Consider the following 27479-nt stretch of genomic DNA (forward strand, 5'->3'; position numbering starts at 1 on the left):
AGGACATCACAAAATCATTTACAGTAATAATGTGGTTTTTTTTTTTTTTTTTGGTACAACAGTTCAAGTGTTGAGCGATTTATCTTAGATACTTTAACCATGTAGTCTTCATGCCCTGTGAAGAAAGATCTTTATCAGTATGCTTGAAAATCCCATTCTGGAATGAGGAATCCCAGGTTCAGCTTGGGTTACTTAGCCAACAGTAGTACAATTGGTCGCTTAGGTCTGATGCATATTTAACTTTTGTGTCCTCACAGTCAAGGAAATTACCTAGAAAGGGGAAGAATTATTTGACTTATTGGGAGACAAGAAAACATGGTTTAGAAGAAGGGTAGAGAGGGAATACTCTGGGATATGATGACCACTGACAAAAGCATGAGGGGGGATATAGACAAATGCTGTGCTAGAGAGAAAGAGGCATGTGTGGAGAAAATGCAGCAAAGATTGTGTAACCATTGGGCAGATTTGTGTAGACTTTCTGTGCTGGTGATCATCCCAGTATCATTACAACTCCAAACGCTGGTCTGAATTTTGTCTGCCAAAGTTTAGGAAAAGAATCCAAAGTCTAATTGGGGTGACCAAGTTTTTAGAAAGTAACAACGAGCCACTAGACTGGCACTACCATTCAAACAACACGAAATGAAGGTCAGATCCTAACAGAGGCAGCGGCAATGGAGAGGAAGGTGCACAGGGTGTGGCAAAAGGCATTAGTCGACATGACAGTGCTGTGACAGAGCAGGTAGAATGTAACAGGGAAGTGAAGGCATGTGGTTTGCAGTTTGAGAGTGGCACATAGGCTATTTCATTAGAGAGGAGATTGAGCTAGGTTCCATAGTCACTGTTGAAGCTTCAGTGGGAAGCCAAATTCATATATCCTGTTAAACACTGAAGGCTGAGTGAATGAAGGAGAAAAAGATATGGTCTTAACTGTCTTACATTCATAGATACATGTATGTATGTATGTATGTATGTATACATTTCATGTTAGATTTGGACATTTCTCTGAAATAACAAGTATACAATCAGAAGTATATGCTTCCATATCATAAACATAAATTTCAGGGCACTATTTTAAATAAAACATTTTTAAAAGTATGTGTGAGAGGAAGCAGGCTAAGTAAACTTTTCCCTTCTATGCCTCACATTAATGTCTCAAAGACTGTGACCATTTCATTTGTCTCTTCGCTGATTTCCTTTAAAATAAAATAACCTGTGATCCACAAATCTAGATCCCACAATAACACAGATTGTGCTCAGAGCTAGACTAAACACTCACTTCAGTTTCTTACACACAGTATTCCATTCTTTAAGTATGGTTCGTAATCTGTTATCATTCTGTTAGCACGGATACTTCAGGCTGTGAAGAGTTTTAAACTAGTTACATCATAGAATCAAAATATGCCTCATTTGATTATCCCATGAATGTGGGTCAGACAGCAGGAAAACATGAAGATAAAGAAGACAAAGAAGTGTAGCCTTCGCTTCATAGGCTACACTTTCACCTCAAGGACCATTGCTCACTAGCTCTGTGATCGATATCAACATTTAAAAAATTCTTTTATTCGAACATTAGCCAAAGGAACAGAGGTGAGAATTGTGTGTGCCCTGTGATAAGAAACCTCTTATCATGAATTCCTTTTTACTTAACATTTCCACTCATGAGTTGCATTTGTCAAAATTATCCAGGTAGCATCTATGGTATACTAAATTCCACAATAAACATAAAGAAATATGCATAGGTGATTTATGTTTTCACAGAGCTCACCCTTATGAGTAAACAAACCACTAGAGCAGCATATGTAAATATGCCATAGAAGACCTAAGGCAGTTCACTCATTCTGATTGGGTAGATTAAGATTCCTAAATACCACTAAAGAAATAGGAATCTATAATTCATTCGGGTTCAGAAAAGTCGTATAGTTTATAAGTTTTCTCCTGTATTTGTCAGGCATTTAGTCTCTACATTGTTTTATTAATGTACTTTCAGAAAGGAGGGGTATACAGCGTCAACAGCATTTACTGTGTGGGCAGTATAGCTTATGTTTTCTCCTGTATTTGTCAGGCATTTAGTCTCTATATTGTTTTATTAATGTACTTTCAGAAAGGAGGGGTATACAGCGTCAACTGCATTTACCGAGGTTTCATACTTACCCTTCTCAAAAGTCGCCGCTGCCGATTGCTGTGCTCATTAAATTCATTAAGATGTTGAGTGGAGAGATTGCTGAGTGGATAAACTCAGGGAGATGGCCTCGTGGACAAAATGTTGCTGCATAAGTGTGGCGCCTATTGCTGGAATCCCCAGTTCCCAGGTAAATCTATATACAGTAGCGCATTTCTGTAATTCCAGAGAGAAATGAGATGGGGGAAGAGAAGAATCAACCCCTAGACGCTGTCAGGCCACCGAGCCAGGCATGCGCAGTGGTGAACATCAACAGACTCTTGCTTTCAACAAGTGTGAAGACAAGGACAGTGCCCAAGTCTGTTTTCTGCCCTTCTTGTGCACACATTATATCCTCAACAAATGCTCACATTCCCACAACAACACACACACACACACACACACACACACACACACAAACACAAACACACACATAAACAAGCACACTAGTGCATACCAAGTAGCCTAGTGGAAAAGCCATAACTTTCTTAACAGCTTTCCTTAACGAGCCGTTGCTGTACAATAAGTCAATTCTGTCTTTTCAGAATAAATTAGCTTAAGAAATAAGAATAAATAAAAGTAGTTCAAGAAATGACAGGAGAGTGCGCTTTCTCATAGACGAGCCATGGGTAGCTCAGTAAGCATGAGAAATTACTATTCAAAGACTTTGCTGAGGTGGGGAGAAGAAAAGGGAAAAACGCGAAGAGGATAAAGATAAGTGACGCCAGGAACAGCCGTAGAACTGAGTTGGAAACAGCCATAGAACAGAGAACTATCTGCACCTGCGCAGAAGCTCAGGGTGGGGCAAGGTCTGCAGAGAACCGCCCTAACAGGAAGGGCTGTGAGAAGCAAGCCCAGCGCTGAGAAGATACATCAGGAAGTGTACAATACCTACACGCTGTCATCAGTTGCCTTGGGAAATATCGGTTCCCATCCCAACTTTCCAGTCACAACACATCAATGTCATTCAGTAATTCAGACTGTGTCTAGGTTCAGAGTTATGGCTGAAAAACAAAGAAACCCTTTACAGCTTGAGCCCAAAGTCACTCTTCCCAGGATAAAAAATAAAGTATGTCTGTGTGTGTGTGTGTTCATGTATGCATTTATGTATGTATGTATGTGTACGTTCATGTGTGTATGCATATGTGTGTGTCCATGTGTGTGACTGCAAGTGAGTCTTTGTACTGACTTTTACCTTGTATGCTACAGGTTCTCCTTGCTGGTTGTTGCTCTGGGTGCACTACCTTAGCCCCTAGATTAAGGTTCTAAAAATGTTAGCTAATAGTTCAGAATTGCAAAATATTAGGAGTGACATAAATGAGCAAAACACAACATGACAGAAATATTAACTTCAGATACCAGCCATAACTAGACACAGAAAAAAAGAAAACATATTAAAATTTTCTTTATGAGTCTATTTCTGCTATAATCACTTAGCCTAAAGGTAGTATTTTAAGTAAATACTGTATTAACAAGTTATTATATTATAAATTTATTATAGGTGTATAGACCAGAGCCTCGGTATGGGCATCACCAGACTAAAATCCAGGTGCTGTCAGACTGTGTGTCACTGGTTTCTTATTAATTCAATTGTTGGTAGAATTCATTCCCTTTACTATGTAAAAGGACCCAGGTCTTTCTTTCCTTGCTTAAGAGCTGAAGGTTGCTCTCAGCTGTAAAGTCTCCAAGTGACTTGCGGTCTCCTCTCATCTTGGGCTTCTGGGAATCTGGGTTGGGTTGTTTTCATATTCTATCTTTCTCACCTTTCAGTCCAAGGGAGTGTTTCTGCTGAGTACAACCTTCTTGCATATTCTATGTCAGAAAGAGTCTTCCCATTAGATGACATCACCGCCACAGACATTTCCACGATTTCTGGTCCTCCACTGGGCTTCAGCTGGGATTGTTGGAGGGATTTGGGTGATGGGAAGTATTTCAATTTCTGTCTCCTCTCACACTTGATCCTGTCCCCAATCCTGGAGCTCCCTCATAGAAGCAGTGGGGAGAGGCGGGAGGGGATAGGTGGTTTGCAGAAGGGAAACCGAGAAAAGGGAAAACATTTGAAATGTAAATAAATAAAATAACCAATAAGAAAGGAGAAAGCCTTGAGTGCTGTTCACAGAAATATGGGCACTGGAGATGATCTGATTATCAGAGCTCAGAAGTCCAAGAAAAGAGAATCAGGATTAAGGTAAAAGAAATTACATCTACCCTTGTAAAAATTTAACTGACAAAGACCCCAACTGCAAGACTGCAAGAAACCTAGAGAGTAGCTAGAAGACCCAAAGAGGGTACAGCCAGGGAATAGCACTAGACTAATGAAGGACAGTTAAGCAAGCAGCAGTGGCATCTGGGATGTATGTCCACTGTGTAGCTAGAGGATTCGTCTCTCTGCGAATACCTCCTACCTAGTGTTACTCACTTCCGTCTTTTAGTTGAAGTTACTCTGAAGGCATAGTTTTTTTTTTCATTCTTAAGAAATGTTTATCACATCTAATAGCTAATTTTGAAACTAGAAACCAAATGCCAGTGGTGCATGTTCCTGTCTATAAAATCTATTCCTCCATCAAATTTCTATATATACAGATCATGAATCAGAAGTGTAGCATAGAGGAACATTTCTTATTTATCAAACACATTTCCATTTGCTTGCTACTTTTAAAGTTTAATATCTTTATAACTTTCCGTTTATATGTCTTTCAAAAATTTCACAGATTTTCCTAAATAGTTTATTCAGAACGTGAAATCTATCATTAATCAACAGTAATTTCTTTAGCATCAAATAGTTCTCATTTCTTAGCACTTCGGGGGATGCTGTCTTCTATCTTTCAAACTCACTGGGGACTATTCATTACATTATATTCTTGTGTTTCTATTGCACAATTGAATTATCTTAGATTTTAATAACTTGAGTTCCTCTTCAATTAGAATAAATTATAGAGTAGATATTAAAAGCCATTATTTTGCTTTCCTAAGTGTGACTAATGGAGAAAAATCTCATGACTTTTCATTTCATTTCATCAAAACAAAAAATGCTTATTAAATAAAAGAAAATCTGAGCTTGCACAAGAGATTTACTGTTTAAGATTCCCCTGAGGTATAAACCAAGATGACTTGAGCCTTTTATAAACAAAAGCAAGCTTTGCTTTCTCAAGGAGTTGTACTATGACACTTGGTTTCTTAAGAGTGATAGATGACTGATTGTTTCCATGTGCATAGTTTTATCTGGAGAATGTATTAAAGTCTGATGGCATTTTTGATGCAGGGGATTGCAAATAAGTGGGAAACAGAGTTAATTTGAACACTGATTTTATAAACTACTAGCCATGGCTTTTCACCAGACTAGAGTTACTTCTTTTGTGAGTAGGCAATTGTATCTGCGTATCCTGGCCCTGTAGGCCAGTCAGCGATACTCAGGAAGACCCAGTCTACCAGGAAACTTATTTGACTACCAGGAAGTCCAGTGACTCCTTCTTAAGGTCCTCTATTCAGATCTTCTCTGGTCCTTATAGGATTTCCCCATCTATTGCAATCTAATTGTGTTCTAAAAGCCAATTAGAGAGAAAGCCACAGGCTCCAGTGTTAGCAATTACAAACAAGCGATTATGGCAATTTTAGTCCTACAGCACACCCCAACAAATGATTTTTCTATTTCAGGGATAAAAGGGTGGGTATGACCCCTGTACACATGTGAGCTTCATGATTCCATGTATCCTGTAGGATCCGAGACAGTCACTGTCCTTATAATATCCACGTGGTCCTCCCAAGATGGAAACACACCTCTTCTTCATTACTAGCATACCTCTAAACCTGATTCAGTGGGTGTCTTTGTCTTGCCTTGTGGTGAACTCTTAGGTCTTTACCCACCAGTAGCCTTAAACAAGAGCTGAAATTCATTCAGAAAGTTCCAGCTGCATTAATTCAATAAAACACCCTTCTCTAAGTATAAATATCATCTTAGAAAACTCTGTAGGCATCTCAGTGATCGACTCCAGCTGAAGCTTGCTAATCTATAGTTTATCAAGTTATAAATGTTTCTGTTATTGTCTTCCGTGTAGGTGGCTAGAAAAAAAAATGACTCTATTACAAAAATGAGGTCCTTTGTAGGTCTCATCAGGGTTAAAATAAAATTCCTGGCTCCAGGGAGTCCTGGCAGCACAGCTCAGCCAAGGTCCTGGAAAGGGTGTCCGAGGAACCAGCAATCCTAAAGGGAGGAGGGAGTTTCATTCTCAGGGAGATCACTTAGGGCAGAGTGAGAAAGAAGATTCTAAGCCTGTCTACAAAGTGCTTGTAGTATCCCAGACTCAGTGTTGTGTAGAAAGCAAAGGGAAGGATTGGAGTGTCCTCAGAAGCCATCCTAGTCAGCCGTTCCTGGCTGTGGTTTGTCTGATCCTTACTCCAGTTCAGCCATTACTGTCTCCATGCAGGATTCTGTTGGTGCCGAGGTCTCTACTCTGAAATTGTTGGTTTCAGTCGTTGGTCATAAGATTTCTTCATCAGATCTGCTCCTAGAAATCAGAGCCTGTGGGGAAAGAAACAGAAATAAGGAAAAGATAGAGTAAGATACAAAATGGAGTTATTTAAGTCAGAGATAGGACCTACTTCAAGGTGACTTATTACCATCATTAAAAATGCCTCTCATTCGCTGATAATCATTTTACTCTGAGGATATTGAAGATGGCACATAGAAATTCCTTATCACTGTATACTGTGTAGTTCACTCTTGCCATATATTATTACTGGAGTTTTCCCTCTTGTCTTCCATTCTTAATGTCTAGTTAAAATCTTTATTGTTTCATTTCCTCCTTACATGCAAGTGCAAAGAATTATAAAATGTATATGGGAAAGAGCTCTATCTTCTACATCTTTAGAATCTCTCCAGACGGTTTAGCATAAGACCCTGGCATGAATATTAATCGCTACATAATTATTGCGTCTGTGATGACTTTGAGCTTGATTTTTTCCAGATGGAGATAATCTGTGTTTTCAGCATGACTTTCTGCTATTGCACTAATGCTATTCTGAGCTGAAGCTTGGCATGAAACATAAATGAAACTCTAATCCACCTATTTGCATTTTGATTACTAAATCACCTATCACTGAATAACACTTAAATTACTGAGAAATTTTTCCTGAACTCCTGAAGTAATTGCTCTCTTCTTTCTCAAAATGGTGAGATAAAACATATTTGCATGAGACATTGTATCCTAGTGAAAAAAACTGAAGTCATTTAACTCTAAATCTCCTGTAATACTTGTGAAAGGAGAAACGGTCCGTTTGAGGATCCTTGCGCGGCAGAAAGACAGCATCCTCGGGAAGATTAGTCTGTGCAGACTTCCTGAAGACACGAATATATGCACACGTATGGAAAACATAAGAAGAAAGAAAACAAAAGTAACTGTGGTGGTTTAAATGAAGTTGTCCCTAATAGGTTCATATATTTTAATAGTTGATACTGTTAAGACATAGATTGTTGACTCATGTAAATGTAAGTCTTGCTGACGGTCACACCTGAGTGCTGCTCGGGACTGATGATCCTGGTGTTTTGGGCTCACTACACCACCCAGTACCAGGGAAGACTGCACTGCCCTCTACACTCAGCCTCTGCTCTCAGCTGAACTGCTCTCTCTTCTCCTGGAGCAGAGGGAAACACTACTATAGTCTTACAAAATTAATAGATCTTTAGTGTCAAAGTGTTCCTTAATTCACATTGTCTTGATTCATTGTGAAGCTTACCTCCTGTATTTTTCCCCATTATATATCACTGAGGATCCTGTCTATGTATTTTTTTTTATCAATGTTTGGTATCAGAGCTGTACATGAAAATGTGACCTAAAGAATATTCTAGAATACCAAAGAAACTTAAGGTTAACTCTAAAGCCAGCATCCAAGACTCTAGGTGACGGATAATATGTCAAATAGATTATATAATTTTACCATTGACTTCATACAAACAGGATGAAATACAACCTTTATGTTTTACCATAGAGAATGGAAGTTCCGAAGACGGAGGAGAAGGAACGGCCGTGATGCTCTTTAGGAGGAGCAGGTACAACAGCAGAGTAGAAAGTAGCTGTTGTTGCTGCTGCAGCTGCCACCAGCATCAATTTACAGAACAGAGAAAGGGTGTCCCTGTTCCCAACGTCCCTTCTTTGAGAACCGGATGACTCTCCCTACCCTAGTGTTCCCTGTTAGGTGCTATCTCGGCTACAGGAAACCACAATCCCACTAAACCAAGCGAGCATTATTACCACTTCCTGACTACTGTCATTTCATCGTACCAGGAAAGTCCCCAGAAGACCTGGTCTCCAGGTAACAGCGGCCAACCGCATGTGCTACCAACAGGGACAGGAAGTAGAGTCTCTCCCTGAGAATAACCCACAACATAGGAAAGAAGATGGGTCGTCCTTGCCTTCTTCTCTTTTTCTGTCTCACTGCTGCACATCGTCAGGGCCCAGCAGCACTGCAGGTCTCCAGGACGCTGTTACTCAGCAACTTGCAGAGAAGAATATCATTCCAGAGCCTCCTCCTAAAAGCCCTCTAAACCTCAGGGGACGCTTTTGTCTTGACCCCCCCCCCCCATACTTCCACTCAACAAAGCAAATGGAGTCCTGTAACTTTCTCACATTTCTCAGGGACAATTTTTTCTCTTTCAGAAGCCCCTCTTAAAAATCCTCACAGGATGAAGATTCTAGAAGTCAGCCCCTGCCTGTCTCCTAACAGTGACTAACTCACACAGCTGGGAGGCCCTTTTTGGAGCACTGATGATCAGGCTCTCTATTCCTAGGAGGGGAGATCTCGCTGCAAAAGTGAGTTTCCACACCAGGGCTAAGAGAGTAATGTGAATTTTCATCGAATGGTTTATTTTGTTAGAGTGATTTTGCTTCTTTTCAGAGTTAGAGGTAGTAATTTTGCATCGAGCTAGTGCTTTGAGACAGACTTACACCCATTCACATAGTAAATATGTATTTAGTTTAGCCATTAGTTATTTTTAAAATTTAACAACAACACAAAATTTGCTTTTAAGACGGCGATGGCCACAGTGATCTTAGATTTTCCTTAGCCTAAGTTTTTGTATTATTTCCAGATCTTTTTTTTTTTTTAACTTTGATCCCTTACTATGTGTAAAGGAGACCACTCAGCTGAATTCAGTGTTTCCCATGTGGATATCTCTTTGAAATAAAACATTTATGGATACAAAGCAGTAGGAAATCACAGCATTAAAGAAGACAGCAAAAGAAAACTGTTTCAAGAAAACACACTACAATAATTGCCTGTGACAGACATAAGGACAGGCATATACGCTATAGACAAGAAACAGGATTTACATAGTTTCAAACTCTTTACTTCTGCATGCCTTGTTATCCTGATTTAAATCATTTATCTTACATTTTTCTTTATATATATATATATATATATATATATATATATATAATTTTTAACCTGCTCTAATCTGGACAAAGTAGAATAGTATTTAGAAAATGGTATCATTTTTGTTTTTAGAAATAAATACTTGTTTAGTGTATTTACTTGTATTAGGAATGCAAATTTTGTTCTCCCCAAAACTACTTGCATGAGTGTCTGCAAGTAGCTTCTAGGAACCTACCCCCAGTTGGTTCTGATTGGTAAATGAAAATATCAACAGCCAATAGCTGGGGAGGAAAGACGGAGGTGGGATTTTAGGATTTCCTGAGCTTGGGACCAGGAGCAGGAGAAGGAGCAGGAGGGAGAAGGATGCGATCACTGTTCCAGGAGAGTGTGAGGGGAAGAAATCTGCTGTGCAGGAGAGTGTGGAGGAGAGGAGAGACTCCATGTCTGAGAGTGCAGGACAGAGAGACCAAGTGGGAGAGCCCGGCCCAGAGGGCTGTCCATCTGGCTCCAGAACAGCCAAGGTAGAACACAGAATTTAGTAAGTAACAACTCAGGATTAACCACACGGCCGTTAGGCAGTGGCCCAGCTATTCTGCTGTTTTTCTTTAGGACACATAAACCATTGAGGCAGGTAGCAAACCTGCCACCGAGACTTTTTAATTTTAAATTAATTATTTCAAGACTTTGCCACCTAGCATGTGAGGCAATCAGATATGTGCAGCTACTGTGGAAAAAAGCAATGAGACACATTGGAACTTCAAGAATTACATTTTGAAATCCCTAAGGTAGAAGATAATGTAGTATTTGCTGTCTCTAAGTGATGCGTCCCGCCTTGTCCTTCTCCATGGGATGGAAGTCAAGTGTGCTGTTCCCTACTGCTTCCCACCTGTGGCTGCCTCTTCCTGAAGGAACTCCCCTGTCTGGCACTGGGAAAGGATCTATTCTTAAATCTCTCAAATAAATGAAACTGTTCCTAACCGTCTGACGTCTTACTCAGCCCTACGGGGAGATTACTCTACTATTTCTGCTTCCTCTAAATCTGGTACTTATTTTAGTCAGAATGTTCCTAAAGTGTTGTTACTGCATCCATTTGTTTAAACCAGGGATCCTCCTGTATGCCGCCGCAACCCTTTCATAGGAGTCAGCTAAGACCATCAGAAAACACAGATATTTATATTATGATTCATACCAGCTATGAAATAGCAATGAAAATGATTTTATGGTTGGGGCTCATCACAACATGAGGAACTGTGTTAAAGGGTTGTGGCATCAGGAAGATGGGTACACACTGGTTTGAACTCTCTCCCATAAGGTCAGAAGTAGAAATACTTAGGAGTTGGTGAGAAGTCAGGTGAGTAAATTTAGATCATTTCTCCTGCGCTACCCTAGCTTAGAGTTCTATTCAGACCTGTGAAAAGCCAAAGCATCTTCGGCATCTTGACCAGAAAACGAGTGAGTGTGGTTCAATTCCTCAGTGGTGGCCCAGAGATCATCAGCGCAGGTGACCACGCTCTCCCAGTAGCACTTAGCGTGAATAGCTTTCGTTATGTCTGTGAGAGACAGCAACATTATTGCTGAGTTTCTGAAGTGTGTTGAGTGTGGTGGTTTAGTTATAGCATAAACAAAGCACAAAGGGCAGTTTGTTTGCGTATCTAAATGGGGGATTGTTGGGGAAGAGTAGTGCCAGCCACTGCAGAGTGGATGGGGTTTTATTTCTTTCAAGATAGATTGGCTGCTGGCTTGCCTGAGTTCCTGCTGTTTTATAGCCTCTCCCTTGAATCAGAAAATGAATAACTCTCTTTCTTTTTCCTTGAATTGCTGGTGAGGAAAAAAAAAAATCTATAATTCAAATAAAACCGAAAAAAAAAAAACCATTGTCATTAAAATTAAGTTCCCCTGGGATTTTACCCAAATGATACATTGCCAAAATATCAAGTTTCTCCGTTAATGAATACTATGGGTATTTATGTAAATAATGTGATGAGAGACTACCAATAAACAATTGAATATTGTACTATTAGGTGAAGATGTTATTTGAGACCTTTTGCTGAAAGATAGTCTAACAAAATGAGCAAGCTCCATGTTTTAATTTTGATTTATTTTTGCTTTATAAACATTTCTTGAGTGCAGAAAAATTCTTTGAAGGGAACAGAAGCATCCATATATATATATATATATATATATATATATATATATATATATATATATATATATTATATATATATATTTATATATATATATAGATTATATATATATATTTATATATATATATAGATTATATATATATAGATTATATATATATATATATCCAGAATCAAAAATCACTAGACAGATAGAAGTTTTTGAGATGAAACTTTTGAGTCGTAGTAAGAACCAGCACGGTGTGTAGTTCTCTAATCGCAGTCTTCAGAAAGAACAGGCAGGTAGATTTATGTGAGTTCAAAGCCAGCCTGGGCTCTACAGAGAGTTCCAAGAAAGCCTAGATAACACAGGCTTTAGGTTTTGGGTTTTTTTGTTTGTTTGTTTGTTTGTTTTTGTTTTTTTGTTTTTAGGTTTCCGTGCATCCCCGTTTCAAAAGAAAACAACACCAACATCAGCAACATCCCCAAGAGTCGCAGGAAGACACAGTGTAGGTCTGTGGCCTGAGAACAGAGAACACTGGGCTGCTTCCAACACTTCTCCCTTCACATGGTGACCAGAGGAGGTCCCGGTTCCTGGGGGGAGGACAGGGACTGTGTTTGAAACGTGGAAGCCCTTTGGATGTATTCTGTGCAGGAGTGGGGAGCTAATTTTGTATGTGGACTTGGCTGTTCTCAAGTACCCAGCCGTTTACACAAACACTAACGTGGCTGTTGCTGTGGAGACGTTTTGCAGATGTGGTTAGCATCTCAGTCAGCTTGTTTCAGGAAAAACACATTATGTACATCACTGGCCATACCGGAAGCTTCATGCTGTCACCTACGACAAACAATTGTGCTTTATGTGTTCAGATCCTACTAATTTCCAGACCTTCCAGCCAGCCGTTGGGGAGTTCCTCCTGGCCAGACTCATGCCAATATCTGTGAGCTAATTCCTTAAACTAACTGTCTTTAAATATAAGTACTGTAAGTACATTCTATAGACATACAAATATTTAATATACTACAAATATGTGTGAACAAATGTAAGAAATATATGCATTTAACAACAATTACATGCAGTCACATGTACCTGTAGCTCCACATATCTGCGGTTCTGAGGCGGGAGTATCATCAGACCTCAGAAGTTTGAAGCCGCCTTGCATAATAGAGTCCCCATCTGGACACAAGCAAAAACCCAACATATGTATGTATATGTGTTGTCAGACTTGTACACAGTGAAGAAACCTATGAGCACCTGTGTGTCAGGACTGTGTTCTAAATATAAGCATTGTGTGTGTGTGTGTGTGTGCGCGTGTGTGTGTGCATGTGTGTGTGTCTGTGTGTGTACATGTGTGTGTGTGTGTGCATGTGTGTGTATGTGTCTGTGTGTGTGTCTGTGTGTGTGTCTGTGCATGTGTGTGTGTCTGTGTGTGTGTGTATGTCTGTGTGTGTGTCTGTGTGTGTGTGTCTGTGTGTCTGTGTGTGTGTCTGTGTGTGTGTGTGTCTGTGTGTCTGTGTGTGTGTGTGTCTGTGTGTATACATGTATGTGGTTTGCTTTGAGTACATATTGGCATCTAACCTGCTACTTCTGTTGGTTCTCCTGAAAACAGACTAAAGCCATTTTATTGTTTTATTATTATTATTATTAATTGTAAGTTGCAAACAAAACTTTTTACTATTCTGGAAGAAATTAAGCATTCTGGTTTTAGGATTTAATTCACATAATTTAATGCCAGGCTTTTGCCTCATGTCAGCTTGTAACTAGAAGTATTAAAACAAAGTGCCACGTTTAACCATTTTTCTTTTATATCAGTTTTTAATGATCAGGTCTGACTGGCAATATGCTACTGTTTTCATTGAGTCCATCTATATACATCAAATAAGATTGACATTATCAATGTTTTCTAGGATATTTTCAGTCTGCCAGAAGAATGAAATGAATTTATAAACAGTAGATACCATGCCCAAGACAAAGACTGGGCTGCTGCACACCAACTGTTATGCATATCCAAGTGCATATCTTCCAGCAAAGAGCAATTGACCACAGCAACACAGGGCTGAGTTTTTAAATGTCATAACAGAAAACGTAAGCAGCCATATTTCCTGGCGGCACGGCTTATAAGAGAGAGGGATTATGTAATATAAAAGGAATATGTTAGCTTAAACAAGAAAGGAGACAATCACTTGGATCATGTTCATCAGCTCTTAAGAGATTCTAAAATAGTCACGGTGTTTTTAAAACCACAGCTTCCCACCAGGTTTTAACAAGCTTGTCTCAAGCTATTAAAGCGATGTCTTCAAGGCGTATTTTTGAGACATTATCGGTGTCGGGAATTCCTGGGGAGCTTGCTAGAAAAGTAAGTTTGAGGACTGTGGCCCAGACTTCCAGATACCATCCATAGAAGGGGACCCTAGAGACCTCTGTCCCAAGTAGTAGAAAAGTCTTGAACTAGAAGAGTAAAGGCTGGCCCGGGAGAGGCGTATGTTGAAGTAGGCATCCCAAGAGAAGGTAGAATTAACCGGAATCAATATCGGCTGATGCATGTTCTGCCTGAGGCTGACGCTCTAGGTGGGAAGCTGACAAACAATAATGTCAAGAGGGACGGGATTAAGCTGGATCGTGAGGAAAAGGAGCCTCTCTCACTTAATGTGAGCGTGAGCTGGCACAGAGTTTGAGAGCAACTTGCACAGCGCAAGCCAAAGAGTTCAAAGTGCTGTGTACCTAGGATCAAAGTAGGATTCAAGACGGAGCAGGAGGAGTAAGCCGAGGAGGCAACAATTTCAGGCAGTGGTTGTGAAAAACTATTTGAAACAAACAAACAAAAAAAAATACCATGTAAGAATCCATAGCCAGAATCTAAAGTTGAATATGGACATAAACTACTTATCTGGAAAGAACCGATGCCTTATCTACTATAGCTGCCAATTTCTAGCCTTAAGGAATCTAATTTTGTTAATAAATGAAGTAATTATACCTTGTCCTATCTGAAATCAGAAAGATGTTTGGTGTATTTTGAGTGCCAACTACAAGGATAAGCAACAGAACTGCGTAGTTAAGTGAGACCGTGACATCAGACAAAGAAGGTATTAAATAAGCCTTCACAAAAAATATGTGTTTAATAAAAACTATCTTAATTCTCTACAGAAAAGGGTCATGTACTACAGATTGAATGGCAGAGCAACTAGCCCAGACAGCCATGGTGTTTTACACTACTAGAGCAGCAAGTCCCAGTAGCAGCCTGTGTTGAGGTGAACATGGGTTACCTAGGGTGACTTAGATGTAGTAACTAAGGGAAAATAGCAGAAGATGTTTACAGTGAAGGTATAAAACCTACTGCATTCTGTTGACATATGATAGCATCAACATTGTGTTAAGAAAATAAGGAACATTTTAAGCCAATCTATAACATGATGGTTACTCTATCAGTGGTACCCTGGTGGGAGGTGAAAAGGGACTTCCTTATAAGCATATTATAATAGCTGGTGAAAAGGAGGCAGATGACTTGGGCAAGGTTAACACAGCAGCAAAGAAACAATACAAAACTATATTTGCTAAATATAAAGCAATATTCTAGTGGCCATTGAGGAAGAAGAAATGTAAACTCTGACACGAAGAGATCAGATGGGTAGAGACTTGTATCCTTAACTAGGGTAAGGAAGATGGGGAGAGGGTGCGGGGGGAAGGTCACATTTTGGAGCAAAAGCATCTTCACATGCGGACTGTCTGTGTTCCACGCATCATTAGTTACTCTAATCCAAACGGGAAGCACGATAAGTTGATCAGTTGGAAATTTGAATTCATTTGACATGCCAGATCAAACTATTGCACTGGTTGAAAATTTCTGGAGAAGAAATAGAGGTTTCTTTCCCTTAGGTCTTTCAGTGTTTCAGTAGAACACATAGAAAGGAAGTAGCTGAGAAGAAAGAGGCAAAGATGGAGGGTTTCCAAAAGCCAGGTGAAGAGACATTCCAGGAAGGGGCTGGTGACTCTGAGACAGCTACCAACAGGCAGAAGGAAGGACTGGGCCAGAGCCATCTCTATCCTTTATTACTTTGCCTAAATGATTTTTTTAACCATCTCCACTTAACATTTCTCACATTACAAAACCTCTTCTTGTTTGTTTGCTTGTTTGGTTCTTTGTTTTAGAGACAGGGTCTCTGTAGAACCTTAGCTTGCCAGGGACTCAGTATGTATACTAGGCTGGCCAGACTCACAGAGATGAGCCAGACCTTGCTTCCTGGGTTTTAGGATTAAAGGCATGCACCTCCGTTCCTGCCCTCAGTGTCAGTTCTGAACATATCCTGCGTCTTCCTCATAAAACCTGCTTCTTCAAAGAATTGCTTTCATCTTTAAGGTTAGAGAGAAAAAGAAAAAAACAATGTGTAATTCTACATCCAGCAAACATCTCTCAGAAAGGCAGTCTAACTGAATGCATTGGTCAGGCAAACAAAAGCCAAACAAATGCTCTGTCCACAGACATGCCCTGGGCTAATGCCAAGGATGCAAATGAAACCAGTACTTGTGGGAACCCGTCTCCCATGCATACTCTGTCCCACTCAGGAGCTGAAAAACAGTATGAGCGTCATCAGTACACGTTTCATTCTGACTTATTTTATAATTACATAATTTTATAAATGAACATCAATAAATTAAATGTATGTGTAAGGCTCTTATGTGGTTGGAACATTGCTGCAGATAGACATGTCATTGGAAAGGACATGTCCTTGTATTTCTACATATGGCCCTGCTAGTGAAAAATATTATTTTATTCGTCATTCATTAAAATCTATACAACAAGAAGACTCAGGAATATCTGCGTGTTCACCAACTACTGGACAAATAGCCACTGTAAACGCTGCCTCCTGTGAGCTTTGTGCTGCCTGTGTGCCTGAAGACAAGGGCTTTGAAGTTCTTGCTGGAACTTTATGAGGTCCCAGAAGCTAACAAGTTAGGGTGCTCTCTGTCTAGTTTTTATTTATTTATTTATTTATTTATTTATTTATTTATTTATTATATACTGTTATCTCAAATGTCATTTGGTAGGCACTTATGCATCTTGGATGTTGACAGCTTGTAAGAGTACAATGTGGTATTAAGGCTCAGGGTGTAAGAAACAGAAACTATTCCTTCCACCATTAAATAGACTGACTCTCCAGCAAACCTCTGACCTAATAAACAAGTGGGACAGGGGGGAAAAAAAGTACATTTTAAAACAAGGATAAAATTGCTCTTTAATTTCCACTTTAAAATACCTTCAATTTTAAAGCATCTGTGTGAAATTACAAAAGTGTTAAAAACACTTAACAGGCTTGCTAACCGAGGAGGCTTCCCCAAGGTGGATGGGAGCACATGAGAACTCTGTTACCAAGAATCCAAAAATAGGCCTGTCCTGGGAACAACAGCCTAGAAAGAGCATGGCAGGGGTTCCCTAGAGCTGGCTATCATCGCCATTACTGATTCCCTACCCCAATATTTACAACTAGAAGACTAGGAACCAGGCACCAAGAACTGTCCTGGAGAAAAAGTGGGCTAGGCTTGCTATCATCAGCAACAGGTAGCCAGGAGCTGTGGTAGGATGATCCTAGATGGGATTCTACAACAGAAGAGAGTTCAAGGGTGTCAAGGGTCCATAGAGGTTGTTGAGTCAGATAAAGGCAAAAATGGCAAATATAGTTTTCCCTATAGTAGAAATTATATTTTAGTGGAACAGTTAGTAAATAACTACGAATGCACAAGTATGTCACTTAGTTACAATTTTGGTAGAGCATCAAATATAAAGCTGATCTATGGTGACCTACAGGAGGGGGACATTCTAATTTTAAGGGTGGCAGTAAAGAAAACACAGCCTAAAAGACAAAGCTGCCTGCCAAGAAGGCATTTGATAAATACTTTCCTGGCAAAGGGTACATGATTTTTAAAATTAGGAATCTTCCCAATGTGATCAAAATATAGTAATATCAGACAAAAAGAGACTAAGATGAGGTTGGGGAGTTGGTTAGGGGCCAACAGGAGAGAGTATGCCCTATTGAAGACTTAAAATATTTATTAGAGTGGAAAAACACTGGATATTTTTTATCAGTAAGTAATAAGATAACATCTACATTTTTAAAAACTGTTTTTCAGTACGGACAGCAGAGTGGATATGGAAACTTCCATTAGTCTGCTTCAATGGTGTAAGCAAGAGATAATGATGGCTTTATCTCAGTTATTGACAACAAAGATGGGAATCAGTAGATGGATTCAGAATATAATTAGGGAGTAAAAATGTTGGCTGTCAGCATAAGGTTCACACAACAGGAGATACAGTGGGAGGGGATCATTCATTAAGATGGGAGACATTAGGGGACAAGCAGGTTTGAAGAACTTAGAATTACCTTATGACGGTATAAGCTTATGAAGTATTCAAGAGAAAATACAAAGCCGATATATCTGTAGTTCAGAACAGACTTCCTGGCTGGTAGCAGTTTGATCTTATTAGCATGTGTGTGATCTTTTGATATATCTTTTCCTATAAAAGATGGCATCTGAGGATTTTTCAATGAGTGGATACTTGTACTGTCTTAGTATAGGAAGGGCAGGCGATAAAGAAAGGCAAGTCAGAAATTGCTTGCTTTAAAGAAGTCCAAGAATAAATGTCAAGAATATAAGTGGTCTGATAGCTGTGGAGTTCAGAAAGAACATTTGGCCTAGAGATATATTTAAACAATCATTAACACAATATTTCACATATTATACATAATATTTTAACATGCATCAACAAATATATTAATTAACATGATCTTGTTATACTAGAAGGTAGATCCAGGGGAGAAGATAGAGTGAGAAGTCAAGGGAAATCAAAGGAGTTAGAAGAATGGTGCACAGAGGAGGGAAAGAAGGAAAGAAGGAAGTGGTCAGGGAGAAGGAAGAGGAACAAGGAATGGGGAGGAGTCTTCAGAAAGCAAGATCTAGAAGAGACATAAAGTAGGTCAAACAGAAGAAGACCAGACGTGAAAGGCCTGGGAAGCAAAGCAATAATGAGGCTGTGTCCAGATTCCAATGCACAGGTCTTACCGACTTACGAAGTAGATAGATTACAGTGTGAGGAAAGTTGAGGTAGGCCTGTGTAGATGGCCATCCTCCATAACTGCATTTTCTACCTTTTGAATTTTTCTTAGGGTTAGAAATGAGATAGTTTAAAGAATTTCCTCTGGGTCCCCTACATTGAATCAGAATACCAAGTCATGCCACCCCCATCTCAGAAGTGCCTTTGGCTTCTGCATTGGTTTGCTTTCTAATGTTATGACAAAACATTATGACCAAAAGCAACTTGGTGAGGGAAGTGTGTACTTCAGCTTATGGCTGTAGCCCATCATGAAAGGAAGTCAGGGCAGGAACTCGAGGTAGGAACCTGCAGACAAGAACTGAAGCAGAGGCCATGGAGGAACACTGACTACTAACATGCTCCCCGTGGCTTGCTCATTCTGCTCTCTGAAACAACCAAGGACCACCTGCCTGATGGTGGAACCACTCCGTTCTCACAGTTGATGGGACTCTTTCATGTTCCTTGTTAATCAAGAAAATGCTATACAAATTGCCTCCAGACCAATCTTACAGAGGTGTAGTATAAGTTGAAGTTTCTTTGTCCTAGACAAAAACAGAGAAAAGAAGGCTAACACAACTGTCCCCTGGTCAACTTGACGCACAAATATATCATTATTAAATCATGACCATTTCTTTTTTTGTATGAGCACCAAAATTTCATATTAATATCACAATATGAAAACATAGGCCCACTTTTAAAAGTTCCCCAATCTTTCGAAATGTCAACAATTAGAAGCAAGTCTTTTTTGAAAATTCAGTATCTCTTTAAAAGTTCAAAGTCTCCTGTGGGCCCCTATAAAATCCAAAATAAGTATTTTCTCATTCCAAGAGGGAAGAACCAGTGTAGAGTCCTAATCAAGCCGAGGCTAAAGCAAACCCCAACAGTGTAAATTAAATCCTGTAGCTCATGGTCCACATCTGGGACCTGCCCCTAATCTTCTGGACTCTCAACGGGCTTCTGCAGCTCCATCTCTTGAGCCTGGCTTCTCATAGCACACACAGCTCATCTCTTAGACCCAAGCCACCTCTACTTAGTAGTTGATACTATTACCATCCTTGTTGATTGTCCCAAAGTCCTGGCGTATTCAATGCTGGGAACTCTACAGACTTCTCCTTCACCATTGGCTTCTTGGCTTCTTTAATGTATTCAGAACCCTACCAGATGGTGCCAAGCCTCAGGCTCTCTCCATGACCCCATTTTTTCCCCCAAGGGTTTCCACGGTGATTGATGCTATACCTTCACCAAAGGCATCTTTTGAGCTCTCATAATGCCAAGCCTCAGCTGCTTTCTGACACTCCATCATGGATTCAAAACCCTATACATGGGAGACTTTTACACATTGCCATGTGTAGCTTGCTAGCGTGAGATGCAGCTTTGGGCTCCCTCTGGACCACAACTTCTGTGTGCTGGCCCCAAGGTGACACTCTCAGAAGACTGCACCTCAATATTGCTAATCCTGTTAATCACAGCTGAAGACTCGTCCCCAGGTAACTAGCATTGATGGTCCCAGTGAAGCAATCCTTTAGTGATACTGGTCTCTTGTTAATCACAACCCAAAATGATTTATTCTCAACTTAACTACAAGAGCAGACTTTGAGGAACTCTTAAACTTCGTTTGAAGCTTCCCAAACCAGGCCTCTGTTGTCTATAAGGCTCTCCACATTTTCTTCCATAGCACAGCACACTAAGCTCGAAGCACTTAACAGCTTCTCTTGTCCAAAGACCAATACTCCCTCCATAATCCTACCCAAAACAGCATGGTCAGATCTGTCACAGCAATATCCCACCAATCTCTGTCCTTGTTTACTTTCTATTGCTTTGATAAAACACCATGACCAAAAGCAACTTGGGGAGGAAGGTATTTGTTTCGGCTTACAGCTGTAGCCCATCATAAAAGTCCTGGCAGGAATTTAAGGCAGGAACCTGGAAGAAGGAACTGAGGCAGAGGCGACAGAGGACCACTGCTTACTATCTCGTTCTTCATGGCTTGTGAAATATGCTGTCTTATGCACCCCAGTGGCAGGACGAACAGTAGGCTGGAACCTTCCACACCAATCATTAATCAAGAAGATGGCATTTTATCAATTGTTAATTCCCTGTTTGTAGATGATTCTGGCTTATGTGTCTAGTTGACAAACATGCAACAGCCTACACCACTGGCCTCTTTTTGCTTCTTTTGGTCAAAATTACCTTTCATATTTAGTTTCATTTTTTTCATTGCACTACCACAGCAAACGTGCTTCATGTTTGCCACTTAGTGGAGCGTTGCCAAGGGAGAGTTTCCTGCCCCTCCTCAGGGCCTTGGAAGATGTCTGTTTGTGTTTGATAGTGCTGGAGAAACAGCTGAGCCCTCCCTCAGGTTTTCTTGTTTGGTTGGTTAGATTTACCTTCCTCCACCCCTTCTAATGTAATACGTCCCTCTCTCTGTGTTCTGTGTTCCTCCTCAGTGGCATGAAGAGTTTATTTTTGTGAGGTGAAGGTCTCTTCAGGTGCACTGTTTCCTGAGTATCCTTCCATGCTTTACAAAGCTGTCCTTCCCAACTGCAGGAAAAGTAATGTCTCTCTGATCTATTCAGCCCCATCCATTGTAGAATGTCCCTGAGGTTTAACCATAGTAGTTTCCTTCTGGCAGGCCTTCTTCCTGTGTCCCACTCACAGGCCAGCCTGAGTGAGCCTCTGCAGCTCTTTAAGATGTTAGCTTTGAGGTGTATGTGACATGGTATGGCTGGCACCTTGTCTGCTCGCCCAGTATGGGTTTATACCTCTGCCATGTCCCTGAAGCTCCTGGTCCGTTTTTATTTTCAGGTTACTTTGTTGACTTGCAAGGTCAGCTCCCAAGCAAATTTGAGACAATCAAGACTTCATCATTCATCTTAGTTCTGTTTTCATGGCTATTTGGCGAGGTGACATCTTTGCTTCTTTCTGTGTCTTAAATGAAGACTGAAGCAGTAAGGTTTTTATAGCCTCGTTTTTATTTATGTAAAATATTTTTATGAGACTAAGCACAGAAAACATAGATGATAGTTACGATTCCCTCAAAGCAATCTTTTGCTCTGTGTGTGAAGATGGAAAATGGTACTCACATTAGACAGGGACTAGAAGTATAAAAAAGCTGGAGTGGAAAGCACATGTGTTCTTTCATGTGTAAGTCTCCTTTCTCTCCATCACAGGCTTCTATATCTTTTTAAAAATATTTTTATTATTACATATTTTCCTCAATTACATTTAGAATGCTATCCCAAAAGTCCCCCATACCCTCGCCCCCACTTCCCTACCCACCCATTCCCATTTTTTGGCCCTGGCGTTCCCCTGTACTGGGGCATATAAAGTTTGCGTGTCCAATGGGCCTCTCTTTCCAGTGATGGCCGACTAGGCCATCTTTTGATACATATGCAGCTAGAGTCAAGAGCTCCGGGGTACTGGTTAGTTCATAATGTTGCACCTACAGGGTTGCAGATCTCTTTAGCTCCTTGGATACTTTCTCTAGCTCCTCCATTGGGGTCCCTGTGCTCCATCCAATAGCTGACTGTGAGCATCTACTTATGTGTTTGCTAGGCCCCTGCCTAGTCTCACAAGAGACAGCTATATCAGGGTCCTATCAGCAAAATCTTGCTAGTGTATGGAATGGTGTCAGCGTTTGGAGGCTAATTATGGGATGGATCTCTGGATATGGCAGTAGTCTCTAGATGGTCCATCCTTTTGTCTCAGCTCCAAACTTTATCTCTGTAACTCCTTCCATGGGTGATTGTTTCCAATTCTAAGAAGGGGCAAAGTGTCCACACTTTGGTCTTCGTTCTTCTTCAGTTTAATGTGTTTTGCAAATTGTATTTTATATCTCGGGTATACTAAGTTTCTGGGCTAATATCCACTTATCAGCGAGTACATATCATTTGAGTTCTTTTGTGATTGTGTTACCTCACTCAGGATGATGCCCTCCAGGTCCATCCATTTGCCTCATCACAGACTTCTAACACACACTTGCAAGAATGAAAGGAATCAACATATATTTGAAAGGGCTCCTTTATGACTGCCAGGTCCTTCATCTTTCCATCCTTCTTCTTACTGGAAAAGCAGCTTTTGAAATCTTGAACATCCATCTGGATCTTGCTCTTCCACAGAGCTCTACCAATATACTTTTCCAGGAATCTAGTTTAAGAAAGTCTGAAACTGGTCTTAATCTTGTCCAAAATCTCTTGGTACATTGTTCTGATAGTCGAGCTTCCTCCTGTGCTGATGGCCAGCACTCACTTATTAGTCAACGACTCTAGAGGTACCGTGCAAGACTGCACAATAGGACTGGAGAGATGGCTCAGTGGGTAAGAGCACTGATTGCCCTTTCAGAGGTACTGAGTTCAATTCCCAGCAAGCACATGGTGGCTCACACCCATCTCTAAAGGGCATCTGATGTTGTCTTCTGGTGTGTCTGAAGACAGTGGCAGTATACCCACATATACGAAATAAATAAATAAATAAATAAATAAATAAATAAATAAATAAATAAATCTTAAAAAATTTTTTCACTGTAGATAGAGGTTGGGAAGACATTGGTTGAGGTGGCCTTTCTGAGATACTGGTCACAAACTGTCAGACTCTCTGTGTCTTTCTGCTATATTCCTTCAAGAGGAATCTATAAGCCACATTCTTTGCCTGGCTTTTTTTTAAGCCATACTGCCAATTTAAATTGCTGTTAAGTATTTTAGGTTGTTACCTTATAATAATTCTTTTCAACCATAGGAAACTATGCATTTGAGGATGATTAAAAATATCCTGTGCTGTCTTAGTTACGTTTTTCATTGCTGTGAAGAGACACCATGACCATGGCAACTCTTACAAAGAAAAACACTTAGGACTGGTTTAGAGTTCAGAGGTTTAGTCCATTGTCATCATGGCAGAAGGCATGGCAGAATACAGGCAGACATATCTGAGAGTTCTACATCTGGATAGGCAAACAACAGGAAAAGAATGAGTGAGACACTGGATCTGGCTTGAAAATCTGATGCCTCAAAGCCTTCTCTCAGTGATACACTTCCTCCAACAAGACCATACCAACTCCAATAAGGCCACATCTATAAGCCTATGGAGAGTATTTTCATTCAGACCATAACATATGCATATAAGGCCATTTAACAGCATTTTCAATGTCTTAACATTATTATGAAGGAGGAAACGTAATGGGTGGTTTAAAACATATTTGTATGAATTTGACAAAATAATGGGACCTTGGTGATTAGCTATCATTGACATTTACCTGCGCAGTCTTTGACAGTTTCCCAATTGTTACCTAGAGGTGTCAACATAGTAAAAGTGCAGCCTTTTATTTGGGGTACACATTAGCTAACTACCCCTTGATGTTCAGGGATGGGTCAGCTTTCCAGAAGAAAGTTTACAGTACTTGCCCTAATTTTAGCACTTGTTCTAAGTTTTGGAGTAAGAGGGAAATACATTACATTCTAGCACCAGTCTAAGTTTCCTTTCTTCCTCCCTCCCTCCTGTGACCCAAATGGAGATTGATCCTGGAGTTTTACAATGCTAAACCAGTCCTCCATCACCTTGAGTTTTGACTCATAGACCAAATCCACAGTCACTTGAAGGTCTCTAGCCCATGCTAGCTGTGGAAGAGGAAGTTCTGCTTCAAAGTCTCACCAATGGAGTCCGGATCAGTTTTCTTTTGTCTGCATTCCCTAAGTTGGTTCCCTTTGTACCTTTCCTTTGGGTTATTGATCAGTCTTTGTCATTCCTTAGTAGACCACTTAATGGTGTCCTTGAGCAACAGCGTTGCGTGTGACATTTCCATGCAAAGGGAACCACCAGAACCATATGCTATCCTCAAAAATTAGGACTTTTCTTCCCTACTTGACACCAACTACCTATACTTAATAGAAATATGTATTTCAGCAATGCATCACTTTATCAAAAGAGCCCATCACCTGCTCTGCAGAACTAAGTTATTAGGTTTTATTTTCCAAGATACTTTAAAGGCTGCCTTTTTGATTCTATGTCACAAGCACCTATGATAAAATCTTTCTTTAGGAAATTACTGTTGCTTGAATCAATATAACTCTCCCCATAAAAAAGCAAAGTTGATTTCCTGTCCAATAGCTTCATAAGGCCAAATATGTTTACAAAAAGAACTTCCTGATACATTAATATCCTGCCACAGGATGTAGGTTTGGGCAGAGAACAAAAAAATGATGCAAAACTTATATATCAATATATATTGCTTAAACAGAATTGCTTTATTAAATATCTTCAGTCTACAAGAAAAGGAAGTGCATGAAAAACTTTGCCTAAATATAGTTTGAAATTTCTGTATTTAGAGAGAAGATTTTGCATTCCAAATTGGTTTTAAATATTTTTATATAAAGAAAATCAGTGTTAACTGTGTTGCTTGTAGCCTTCGTGACTGGGGCAGAGCGTGAGAGATTTGTGTATACACTGATGTGAGCTGAATAAACTTAATAAAATCTTCACAGTGTTTGTATAAATATGTACATCTCCTTATAAGCCCACAGCATATTTTTATATGCTAGAATAATAATGTAATCATGTTGAGCAATGTTTGCCAGAGGATTGTGTTATATTTAAGTCTACACTTCTCTTACCAGTTTTAGGTCAAATTTATCTATTTATTACTAGCATCTAGTAAGTAGTGTGTTAAAATCTCTTGCTTTTTAACTTTATCTGTATGTTCATGGTCAAATCTTCTTTTCATGGTTTTCTACTTAAAGACCATTTTATCTGATTCAAGTATAACTCTCTTTGCTCTATTTTGACTTAGCAGAACCCTTTCCCTTACCTTCTGCTCATATGTGTGTTATTCATTAATGAAGTGATCTTTCCATCCCATCTTCATAATCGTTCAGCCATTCTTTATCTTTTTGGTTAAGAGAACTTAATACATTGTCATAGATTGCCAGTGCCTAACATCACTATTATCTTCTCATTGCTCCATTTAACCACTTCTTCCTTTCTTGATCTCTCTGTGATCTGATCAATTCTCAAAGACAAACTCTGATCATTATTTTCCTGCTTCTGCAATAAAGGTTTGACTTTGTGCTCACATCTTATAATGGTCCACTTTAAGCTAACATTTCTTAGTTTGCTCATATACAAAACCTCTTATTCCTCAGCATCTATTTTAATGGTTGATGTTGACAGATTATATCTTCCACACTGAATATTCATCTATAAGGTATTGTAGCTGTCAGGGTTTTGGTACTTTTGTCTTTTAACTTGTATCCTAGAATACGATTCATCCAATGCTGTTGTGGTATGGAAGGTTCTGGACTTGGTTCCTTATATCCTCTCTGCTGTAAGATTAATCCCTTCACACAGATTCATGTTACTAGCTCCCTTGAGTTTCCGCACCAGGAACCAGCCCCACTGAGGATTCCTTTGGATTTTGTTTGTGCAGGGATGGCTTTATTTCCTCTACCTTTCTTTTGAACAGTTTTGCTACACATGGAGATCCCAGCTGGATGTGTTTGTCAGTTCTGTAAAGTAGCTCATTAGCCGCTGGCCCGCAAAATTTCTTCTGAGAAATCTGTTGACAGTCTTACAGAAGATATTTTGTAGGTGAAGAAATCCTGTTTGCTTTCTTTTTTCAAAGTTATTATTTATTTTTGGCGTTTTGATTATACATTTTTTTTTTGGTCAGGACTTTTGAGAGTTGAACCATATTGGAGATTTTAAAATACTGTGTATGTAGATATTCATGTCTTTCTCCAGATTCAGGAATCTTTCAGTCGCAGTTTCTTTAATGATTTCTGAATGTTTTTCTTTGTCTTCTCCTATAAGTCCTAACATGTGACTTGATTATATTATACAAATCATATACCTTTTATGCTAATTACTTTTAACATTAGTCTTCTCTGACTGGTATTTCCAAATACCAGTGGCTTCAAATTAAAATGATTTTTTTCTCCTTGATCATGTCTAATATCATATTTTGATTAAATTTTTAATTCAGCAGATGTATTCAACTCCAGAATTGTTTTTCATTAAATTTCTTTCTATTGAGTTGTTTATGTCCTTTAAAAATCCCACTTGTTGTCTGTCTGTACTTCTTGAAGCTACCTGAGTCTCCTTGATGCAATTTCTTTGAAGTCATTTTCAGGCAACCTGTAGATTTCTATCTCCTTGGGGTTTGTGACTAGAAAGTTATGGTGACCCTTTGCTGTCATTATGCCATGGTTTCTTTCTCTTCTGCCTCACTGCCTTATATTGAGCTCTTCACATTTAATGGAGAAGCAACTCTTTTATTCTACTTCTCAAACTTGTTGTGGGAACCAAGTGTAATGGTACATACCTTTAACTCCAGCACTAGGGAGGCAGAGGCAGTTGGAGCTCTGTGAGATCAAAGCCAACCTGGTCTACAGAGTGAGTTCCAAGACAACCAGGGCTACATAGGAGACTTTGTCTTGGACAAAACAAAACAAACAAGTGGTATTGGTGGTGAAATACTTTCCTTTGCAGATGGCTGTGAGGATGCTCAGCAACTGATTTGCTTCCAACCTGGCAGTATGACCTTAGTCGAGTGCTTTCAGCTGAGGACACCACTGGGATATATAAAGGACTGAGCTAAATAAAGGAGGCATCTACTGGCAAAACTTGGAGGTCACAGCAGAGCAGTGTAGGTGGCTGAGGTCTTTCTGATCAAGTCTTTCAGAGTACTCTTGATCACTTTTGTCTCCCATGGAAATTCATGTTCTCGTGTTCATGCCAGTGCCATGCTTATGGGAATAATAT

The 27479-nt window shown here is 39.7% G+C and overlaps 1 protein-coding gene across 5 annotated transcripts in view; it reads left to right on the forward strand.

Moving 5' to 3' along the window:
• Cntn1 (contactin 1) overlaps positions 1–27479 on the forward strand; it is a 290816-nt gene that overhangs the window by 74875 nt on the left and 188462 nt on the right. For 2 of the 5 annotated variants that reach the window (XM_017316422.2, NM_007727.2), the window contains one exon: positions 2102–2309. The exons of the other annotated variants lie outside the window; for them this stretch is intronic. The gene's annotated coding sequence lies outside the window, so the exon portion shown is untranslated. Of the gene's footprint in view, positions 1–2101; positions 2310–27479 lie in introns of those variants that run through there. 5 annotated transcript variants of the gene reach the window in all.

The sequence above is a fragment of the Mus musculus genome, chromosome 15, assembly GCF_000001635.26.
Source record: "Mus musculus strain C57BL/6J chromosome 15, GRCm38.p6 C57BL/6J".
Classification (NCBI taxonomy): domain Eukaryota; kingdom Metazoa; phylum Chordata; class Mammalia; order Rodentia; family Muridae; genus Mus; species Mus musculus.